The sequence below is a fragment of the Sturnira hondurensis genome, unplaced genomic scaffold (genome assembly GCF_014824575.4).
Source record: "Sturnira hondurensis isolate 20B ecotype Veracruz unplaced genomic scaffold, ASM1482457v3 Scaffold0009640, whole genome shotgun sequence".
Classification (NCBI taxonomy): Eukaryota; Metazoa; Chordata; class Mammalia; order Chiroptera; family Phyllostomidae; genus Sturnira; species Sturnira hondurensis.
This window is the reverse complement of record NW_028082271.1, coordinates 1-10574: the sequence shown is the minus strand read 5'-3', so window position 1 is coordinate 10574 and position 10574 is coordinate 1. Positions and strand designations below refer to the sequence as shown.

Sequence of the window (10574 nt, the reverse complement as noted above, 5' to 3'; positions counted from 1 at the left end):
AATAGGGATGTCTGACCAAAAAAGGAGTCATTCAACTGCTGAGTTCTGACGTCATTTATGCCATATATTAAATTCTTTCTGTTTGTGCATTCAGTTTTGAGTTACCTATCATGTTCCACAGCATAACTCTCTATTTGTAAGGCGACATTACTCCGGTTGAAGAGGAGTTTTTTATTAATCCACTTTCAATATCTGAGTGTAAAGTAACCACTCAGTGTTCATCCTAATCTTCTTGACCATATTCAGATATATATATTGTTCCCTGGGATTTTTAAAAAATTTTATACAATTCCTCACTAAGTTCCAGTGCGACATTGAATTTATTTATCAATTTTGGGAAAGTTGACATTTTTATAATTAGTCTTCCAAGGACACAGTACATACTACATTACTCATTAGATTTGTTCTTAGGTATTTATAATTCTGTCACTTCTGCCAATGAGACATCTTCTTCCATTTCTAATTCTCATAGTGTCCTACAGCATACACAAGCTGTTGTATTTTTATATATTGAGCATGTATGCAGCCACATACAGTGTATCTCCTCATATTATTATAATACTCTTAGTGGTTCTCTGTGAGCCTGTCTCATGTCTCCTAGTGAAAAATCAGGTTGTTGGCAAGTGGAAAAACTTAATCTCATCTTTGGAAATATTTACAATTGTTTTATGTTCTTATTTTAGTGTGACACTTAGAATTTGCGGACCCATGTTGACTAATGCTAGCTTCATAAGATATTCCCCCCTTGTTATAATAGAAGCACCTTTAGCATTCATTCAGTGTTTTATAGTGATGTTGGCTGTTGCCTTTGAAAATTGATTTTATTTGTTGTAAAGATGTTTCTTCTATTGCTACTTTCTTTAGAATTTGTACTAAGAAAGTTCATCAGGATTTCCTCCTTGGAGCTAGATGGGAGGAAGACCAGGTGGCATCTGTTGATTCCAGGACTCGTGAAAATTTTATGCTCACTCCCTTCACCACAGAAATGTCTGCTGTCCACACAGACTCCATAGACTACAGAAGGAAACCCTCTGAAGTCTAGAGATCAGAACTCTGGCAGTGGAGAGACTATTGGAGACACTTGTTGCACAGGTTACAACTGGTGAACACCAATAGGAAGAGGCCCTGTAATAAGAAGAGAGGCCATTCCAAGAAAGTCCAGGTTTTGGCTGCATCTGGGGAACAAGCAAGTGAGAATTTGGGGGGAATGGGATAAAATTTCAAAGGAGAGTCAGTTTCTCAAGGACAAGCTTTTGGCTGCTGCTGAAGATGTAGTGAAAGAAGGTGATTGGATGCAGAAGGCTGTGTGGGAATTTGTAGATGACCTCTGTTCTTCTGTGACCCTGGCAACATGGTTCACACAGCCTTTCTGCTTTTACCTGGCTGCTTGTGGTGGTGGACACAACTGGTGTCTACAAATTACTTGTTCAGATGAAAGTTGTGGAGATGGTAGCTTGAAACCAAGAAATTAAGGTGCTGAACAAGATTTGGGAATACAGTGTAACACTCTGGAACCTCAAGTGGATAAACTTAACATCAAGGCAGCTACAAGGCAACAGGGAGTGAAAGATGGGGGCCATTTTGAACATGTGGGGGTGCATAGGGATCGATGTTTGTCTTTCACATTGATATTTCTACCCCTCTCTGTCTCTCTCCATTCCCTGTCTCTAAAAATAAATAAGTAAATAAGCAAACAAATAAATAAATAAATCTTTTAAAAACTGAACTAATGTGCTCAATTCTGCAATAGGTAAATTGGCAAAGAACAAGAGACCGGCATAGATAGCTTCACAAAGCTGTCACAGACCCTTGGTCAGACTCAGTCCTGGAAAGCGAAGTTCCCCTGTTAGTACTGACTGAAGCTGCAACAAATGAAAATGAGAATGAAGTTAAAGAGGGTGCCCAAGTTTTCTGGAAATGTGTCAACAAATTGTCTGAGGTCAGCAACTTGGCCTGTTTCATTTCACACAATGAAGAGGATATCAAGCTTCTTCAGATGTCTGTGAGCCTGCTACAAGCTACCTGTCCTGAGGATATCAATGCTGCACTGGTTGTAGCAGCAATACCACAGAGTAAACTGTCCCAGGAGTACATGGATCTTTGGAAAGAACAGTGGGAAAAACAAACCCATATTTGCACAGATGCTGTCAAGTCAATGACGTTACCTCCATTGATGACTTCTTGTCTGTCTCAGAGAGTCACATATTGGAAGAGGTGAACGAATGTGTCATTGCTCCCCAAGAGAAAGATGTGGATGGGCTGGACCACACAGCTGTTGCAACCTGAGGCCGACCAGCCCATATCATTTCTTAAGTCACCTCAGCATTGGACAACTATGAGCCAGAGGACAACACAGAGAATGTGCTAGAAGCAACCATGCTTTTCTCCAAAACAGTCATGCTGCATTTTATGGAATAAGTGGATGCATCAGTGGAAGTTATCCTGCCAACCCGTAGATGAGAATGAATGAGTGAATTGAAGCCTCCCACCTGATGTGCAATGGTGTGAGGGACACCAAAAAANTCCAGAACATGGTGGCTGGGGCAGGTGATGACCTGCTAGTCTCACTTGGAAAAAGGATGGGATCTGCATGGTAGCAGAAACCTACAGGAGCACACAAAATTTTGCCCTTAAGATATCAAACCAAGTGTAAGGAGAAACATGCAGGTGTTCTCCCCCTTGCTTGATGTGTTGGGAGTCTGGCATGCCTGCCATCCAGTGAGCTCTGCAAGCCATGTGGCCAGGGGAGAAGACCCGCTCCCCCTCCTCAGTGGAGGAAGAGGCAGTGGAGCTAGTGACTGATGCTGCACTGTCACACTGTGTGTGTTGCTCCAATGCACTGGCCACTTGACCGCCAGAGGGATGGGGCTCAGCTACTGTGCCTCAGGGTATCACATGTAGGACAGGGCAGTGTGCTGCATGTAGGATGTTGGCTACCATCAGATTTTAGGAGAAGCCTGAGGCCCAACTGCAAAGGCAAAAGAAGCCAAGTGTTCTAGACAATTGTGCAGTAGCCACCTGCAGTTTCTGAAGGGAAGGTATTTTTAAATGGGAGAAGGAATTCAGGGTGCACCTTGTTTCTGTCTAGCAGAGAGTGGCAGGGGCAGGGGACTTGGGTGCTCCAGAGCGTATAGGCTATGAGGTGGAAGCTTGTCATTCTTTCAAAATTGTGCAGCTTTGGAATAAATGACCTCTTTCTATTTTCACCAAACCTGTGCCTGTAGATTTTTACCTAGAGAGTGGTGGTGTGCAGCAGAACCCCTGATACTGTTCAGTGACACTTCTTCTTGAAAGAATAATTTTTGTTTGCAGTGATATTCCAAAAGGTCACAAAAGTGTGTGGAAAGTGACAGAGATGCTCCATTTCATATTTTTCACTGTGGGGTTTTATTCTCAGTATATTTATTTGGTGACTTTCTTCTCACCACCATCAGTCTCATTTCCATGTTGTTTAGTTGGGTGTGCTTTTCTTTTACATTCTTGCCTTTTATATATAGGAACCCAGGAAAGCCAGCATTACTGCTGCCTGTTACATACCAGAACCAATGACAGAAACAGAGACTGAATCCTTATGAGAGCTTTATTCAGATGGTTGATGAACTGAGAGGATGGCAAGTTTGCATCCTAAGAGATCATCTTTAATTCCATTTTCACGGACCCTTTGCATAAGGAGAGAAAAGTGTACATAAGAGAATTGGACTTCAGAGAAAGACATTATCACATAAAAACCTGCACAATTCTTTCATTTGTGTCCTGGGCAGTGGGTGTCTCACACTGGAACAAAACGGCTTGTACACCATCTTCATTGCTTGCAGTCCTCCTGAAACACAAAAATGGGACTGCTGATGGTCTCCAGGAGTCAGCGTGGGTCATACCTTCAGTTCCTGAAACAATAGATTATTTTACATACATTGATTACTAAGCTAATTAATTATCATCTGAAAGTGAAAATTTTCTAACATTTGTGTCCCTCATCACATATACTTTTGTTGCAGTATTTTGCTTCATCTTCCATATCCATTATGACATTTTCCTGATGTCATATATTAAACTGTTCCAGAACACTTTGTTTTACTGTAAATGTATATTAACCATGAGACAAGAACAGATCATTGAAATATGAGCTTCCTGAAGATCCATGAGAGAAAGTTCTGTTTGGACCATAGAACTTGGAACAGACTTAAAGGACTATTTGTCGAATAAGTTCTCGCTTGGTATTCATATACTTGTCTCACCTTCTCAACCAAGTCCGGGAGACCAGGGTGAGAAGCAAGGTTGAGTGGCAAGCTGATGGCCCTCAACTACCATTACCATGCCGGCTTCATCTGCAAAGGTGAAACAGAATATACAAACATGATTGTTTGGCCAGCAGACCAAAAACTCAGACAATATTAGAGTGAAGTCATGGTGATTTAAGCAGTATCCAGAGAGGTGCCAGGCCCATGTTTTTGGAAAAGTATCTCGTAGGTGATAGTTCTCCTTTCAAGATTCAAGATCTCAAGAAGCAATTGACTGGCTTCCTGGCTTAGCTGTTACACCTGAATATGGACATAATGCTTGAAGAATTCCAATATTCAGTATCTGAAAACACAAAAGAGGTTGACAGTGCAGCTAAAAATGTGGAAGCACTCATCATTTTGCATGTGCATAATGCTGATTTTAAGGCTGGCATAATGACCCTGGCTGACCTTCAGATTCTAAGTCATCAGCATCACCTGGTAATGCTCAAGGTCACATGCTATTAGGTCCAGATTCACATGACACAGGTGCAGTTGCTAAGGCAAAGCAGACAATGAAAAGGTTGGTTGCCAGTTGCTTAAAGCATAGCCCTGGTTTGACACAGAAGATGCAGTTCTTGATGAAGCTTCTCAAATTCTGTAATTGCTGCACATAGAAGAGCTCAAAGAGACACAGACCAGAATTATTGTTGCCATTGTAGCTCTTCAGATGATTGCTGCTCATCCAAAGACAGACCAGAGCCCGGGGAAAGCTGCAAGGTGAATATTTAAGGATTCCACCCTCTCACTGACCCAGCACAATTGGGAACCATGTATGCCCTGGCATGTGTTTGGAAATCAAACTTCACACTCGCAAGGAAAGTATCCAAGAAAATTGACTATGTTTTAGAAATTTACCATCCTTGCTTTTTCTTCCATGAAGGTTGGGAAAGGTCTTGCTTGTCTTCTCATCTCTCCCCATCTTGATTCCCTCATATGTCAGAAAGGAAGGTTAGCATATGGGAAAGCGAAGGTGGAAGTAAAGGACAGAGAGGGAGAAGTGTTTGTTGGACCCCACATGAAGTTTAAGGATCACACAGGCCTGAATGCACTAATTTCTGAGTGGAGTCACGAGTCTCACTCATGTCATCGGAGGGAGAGCCACTATATTTGAATTAAGTAAGCTTATATGACAAAGCAGGGCTTTGGGTTCTGAACATTGGCTCTATCACAGAATGTAAGACAGTTTGAGGAGCAGAGTGTAGACAGAGAGGGATACTGTGTGTCCCCAAGAAGAGTTAGAGGCCTCAGAGATCAAGGCAAGAGACTCGACAAAAGTCCATTTTTTCTGGAGAGACTCAGTGAGTGGATTTGAGCCAGACTTTCTACAAATCTGTGCTGTCTTTGAAGAAGGGAAACCCATGAATCAAATCAAACAGAGTTGGGCATCGGACAGGATTAGACATTGCACATCTACAACCCTGGGACAGGTATTCAGGGGGAAATTGACAGACAGCCCCTCTTCCCATTCACGATCACCTCTCTGCTGCCTCTCAGAGAGCTACTGTCTGAGGTACCATCTCCTGTGTGTTTGGTAAAATACACAGACCTAAGGCCGGTCATTTCATCCTCATTTGAGTGTACGTGCACTTTGACTGAACACAGTCCCAGTCAGTTCTTTCACCATCTCCAGTGGTAGCATGGTCCACTCAGTGACACTCCCATGGAGAGATCCCTCTCTCAAATCTCCACTCCACCCTGGTGCTGGTGCTGGTGCAGGCAATCTCTCACCTCCCACATGGCCAGCAAGTCCTGACCAAAATGCTCCAAATCTCAAATCTCAAACTTCACAAATACTCCTAAATCTCTCAGTGTGACAACAGGGAAACATCCTAATGACCTGTAGTGGCTAGGCTCAAGAGATAAAGAAGAGGCCAGGGAAAGGTCTCCGCGTGGTGGCCCATGAGGCGGGGCACTCTGATTGCCATGCAGAGCCTTGATGTCCTCCCTGGACCACTGTGGGGCTCGGCCACCAAAGTGGGTCTGCTGGGTGCTGCACCACTAGAATGTGGAGGTGAGGAAGGGGAATCACAAGGGTTCTACTTTAGACGTCCCCACATGTGGTTCCTGCAGTGGGGTTGGTCCACCCTGTCTGTTGGTGTCTTCCCAGTTGATTCTGAGAAGACACGGAGGCAGGCTTGACGAGCAGTGGGTAGGGCATTCTTCATCCCCCTGACAGTGGTGGTAACAGTCTACTGTTACCATCTGCACCTTCCTTGAGCTGAGTCAGGGGAAAATGAGTCTGAAAATGTCAACCTGCTGGGAAATGTCACCCATAGGGCTATCCAATGCATGTGAAGTCTTATGTGTTTTAGAAATAGTATCAATGAGAACATTGGTGCTATTGTATTGTCAGTTCAGTCAGGATGCTCTCCAATTTACTATGTTTTGCGAATACTACACCATAGAAACGTAATTGGCTGCCAGAGGGATGGCAGCACCATCCTGTGTGTGTGTCTGGGTGTGACTGTATGTCTACAGGTGGGATGTGTGTGCCACCATGTGCACCACATGTGTGTTGGAGAGTGTAATCTGTGTGTTTATGTGTAAAAATTTATTTCAGGATGTGAGAGTTATAGGAGACCCCTCTGAGGAGGGGATGTGAAAGGGGCCTCAAGTTGTGGTAGTCAGGTGTCCTGTGCTGGGGACAATACCTCCTTTGTGGATGCAAAGGGACCACCACAAGCCTGGTGCAGAGGTGCTACCCAGCATAACACGGGAGAAGTGGCCCATGGACAAGGATCACTGAGTAGAGAGACTGGTGAGCAGGAGGATGTGGCCAGAGGGGCCCAGGCTCAGGGTCGTGCAAGGCCTCGTGTGCAACGCAATCCACATCTCCCATGCTCCTCATGTGGCCTCGTCTGTGTTTCTCAGGCTGTCCCAGGGATGTCACAAGTCCTTGTGTTTACAAAGTATAGTGTGTGGACTGAGTAGTTCATTCATAAAACAGAGACTAATGTAAGTGTACATGTTCCCTGAAGTGATCAAAAACACACATTTATTGTAAAGACTTGGAGCATAATTAATAATAGTGGATAACTCTTAATTTTTGGTTTCTGAGTCATAGCTTGTCCTTCACACATCCTTCATAGTTAGAGCACTCTTCTTAGAGTATATTACCAGAGTACGAATAATAAGTACTCTTACTTGAAACATTTAGAAACCCATAACCTCTAGTGTTTCAAAGTTGCAGAAGTAGGGTTGGAATCCCACTTGGAGGGTCACAATGGGGTCGCTAGGGAGGGTGTATGGCAGGAGGGGCCTCTCAGACCCAGAGGGTGTTCAGGGGACCTGGGCACAGTGCTAGAAAAGGCCTGGGGCTGGACAGTGAACACAGCTGTGCAGATGGGAAGCCCAAGATGTCCAAGGGATGCTGGCACATGGAGGGGGCAGGTATTAGTGGACTCTTAGGTGTCAGGAAGCTGATGAGCTGAAGTAGGCTCTTTAAACCTTTCCACGCACACCAACCCCTGCCAAACTGATATTCTAAACTCAGGGCCAGTCATTTGTCCACCGGGGTACAAGGGCCTTTGCAGATGTGATGTGAGCGCAAATTGGGAGTTAGGGAGAAATTCTGGATTTCCTAGTGGCCTCCAAATGCCATCCCACATATTGTGATGAAAAGAGGCAGAAAGAGATTTGCAAACACACAGAAAGGGAGCAGGCAAGGTCCCCTCCCAGGACAGAGACAGGACCAATGTGGGACTGGACCAGAATGGCCATCAGCCTTCAAAGGTAAAAGCAGCCAGGGACAGATTTTCACCTTGCCTCTCCAGGGCCAGTGTGGCTCTCCTGATGCTATGATTTGGGCAGAGAATTCCACGTTATACTTTTGTCCCCTAAACATGGAGCAAAACCTTCTCTCAGGCCAAGAGGCATGTGGTGCTCTCTCCCAGCAGGCATTGGAAACTGATCCTGGAGCCTAGGGTGTGCCCAGTGCTGTGAGTCAGCTGCCTCCATGGAGGGCGGGGCAATAACCTGGGCAGGGCTCCCAGGGGAAGGGTAGGATGGAAGGAAATACTGTGCATTGGACCATTCTTCTCACAGTAAGTGTGGACTGAGTGCATGTTGTTGTCCAGATGGCAACAGGGTGCTTATTTCTGGGGCTTTGGAAGGAATGGAAGGAAGGAAGACTTGCCAAGTGCGGAGAGCAATGTGAATGTGCAGAGAGCAAAGAGCTCCCTGAGGGCTGAGCCCCAAGATTCACTACAAAGTGAGAAGTGGACAGGAAACAAATCACCCTCATCTTCCCAGAATGGAAACCCAGAAAGGGGTGAAAACCAGTCAGACTGTTAATGCTTCTGATGATGATGGAATGGCAGTGGGGCTTCTCGTTGGAACTGTGTGCCCGCTCAGGGAGGTGGCAGTTCTCTCAGTCAAGACAGGGGCAAGACCCTTTGGAGTGACTTTAACCACTCACCCTCCTTTTCTTTCCCAGACCCGTGACTGGGCATTGGTACAGGGATGTGGGATGGCTCCTGAGACAGCATTCTCTCTGGGATCCCTCCCTCAGGCCACCATGGTCAATGGACAGTGAGTCTCTAGAATGTACTGTGGACAGCACCTAATGGCCACTTCATGAGGAGAACCACTCCAGTTCCACAGACAGACAGTTGGATGAAAGCAGGACAGGCACAGAAGGGCAAAGCAAGTACTTTATTGAAGCAAGATGTTGAAACCTGCACATTTTCCAGGGGTGATCAGGCCATTCTTGAATGACAGAGGCACACTCGTGTAAGGTATTTAAAGTCTAGTTGTTACATTTGGACACCACATCTTTCTGAAATAGAGAAAGAGAGAGAGGGGATGTCAGGCATGCTGCCCCAGGAGATGACATGTTCACAGGGACTTCTGTTCACACCATATGTGAAGGGCATTGCACCCAGCAAAGGCACATGGAGCCATTAGGTGGGAGAACCAAGTGGTCGGGGAATTCAGTAATCCTGGTGCAGTCACAACAAACCATGCAGGACAGGAAATAACATGTCCATAGCCCAACAAATAAACCCCAAGTGACTCAGCCTTGGGACTCAGGTCTCTAATGGAGCCAGGAGAGGAGCAGGGGTTGGACTGAGCAGCCTAGGATTTCCTTTCTCAGAGTCCATGTCTGAGGGCTCTGTGTTTTCACTCCAAAGTGAATGCAGGGTGGGATAAGGATGGGGGTTTGTGGGACGTTCTGCCTGCAGGAGATGCACTGTGTCCTTGAGGAAATCAACCTGACAGCACATGGACATCTCCACACTGAGTATCCAGCCTGTGTTGGAATTTGTACCAAAGCCAACTTCATTCAAGGATTGGACAAGTTGGAAGACCATTGTAAATGTCTGATTTCTTCCCCTACACATAACAAGTGTTTCAGCTCCCCAAGAGGATGCAGAGGATGTAGCAGGCGGTGTCTCTGTTCACTGTCCATGATTGGTGAGGGCAGAGGTACAGGGAGGGGATCTCTCTGTGAGAGCTGGTGGAGCCCCCAGTTAGCCACCCCTTCATACTGACTGGTGGCCAGGGCCATCCCCCACAGCCATGCTCTCTCCCCTCCAACTCTCCCTAAACTCCATGACACTCCCCAGGGACTGAACCACTGGGTTAGGGAACTGGCCTTCTGATCTCTGAAATCTCCCAGGCAGGGATGCAGCTGCCTCTTCCCTTTCACCACCTGGGTCCTGGTTGTCCTCCCCAGGACACTGTGGGTACACACTCCCAAAGAGGTGACCTGAGAAAAAGGAACATGCTACAACTACTGTGCAGCCTTAGTCTAGCTCAACAGGTGTCATGTCATTATCCACAATGTGGTCACAGGCCACTGTGTCAGAGGCGAGAAGTGGGGCAGGTGCCTCCACGGTGCCTCCCCACCCTGTGCCCACTGTGCAGCACCCTGACCTCCCTCCTGGCTATGCAACTGACCAGAAGCTCCTGTAGAGGAAGAAGGAACTATTTACCAGAGTATTGACAATTTTCTTTCTGTCTTGGAAGGACATAAGATCTATGCATTGCTTAACCTTCATCACGGCCTCAAGAGACTCTCTAGGTGGAGAAAATCTAAGAACTTTGATGGTGTACAGCTTTGCAGAGTCTAAAAGTAAGCTTGTATGTTCAGACACATAAGCTGGACAGACTGTTGCATGTGCTGGAACAGAGAAGAAGAAATACAATTGATTTTTAAAAGTCACATTTTCCCCATGGTCCCCTGACCTTAGGCAAGAATGCCAGGGGTTTATAGTCCCATCCCATAATGGCACCAATGACAATGGAAAATCCTAGATGTGACTGCACAAATCATGTAGCTGCACGAGGGCT

The 10574-nt window shown here is 45.7% G+C and overlaps 2 pseudogenes; both read left to right on the top strand.

Moving 5' to 3' along the window:
• Positions 1–317: 317 nt before the first annotated feature.
• Positions 318–2286, top strand: LOC118994621 (catenin alpha-1-like; annotated as a pseudogene).
• A 448-nt stretch (positions 2287–2734) lies between these two features.
• Positions 2735–6990, top strand: LOC118994619 (RNA transcription, translation and transport factor protein-like; annotated as a pseudogene).
• The last annotated feature ends 3584 nt before the right edge of the window (positions 6991–10574 follow it).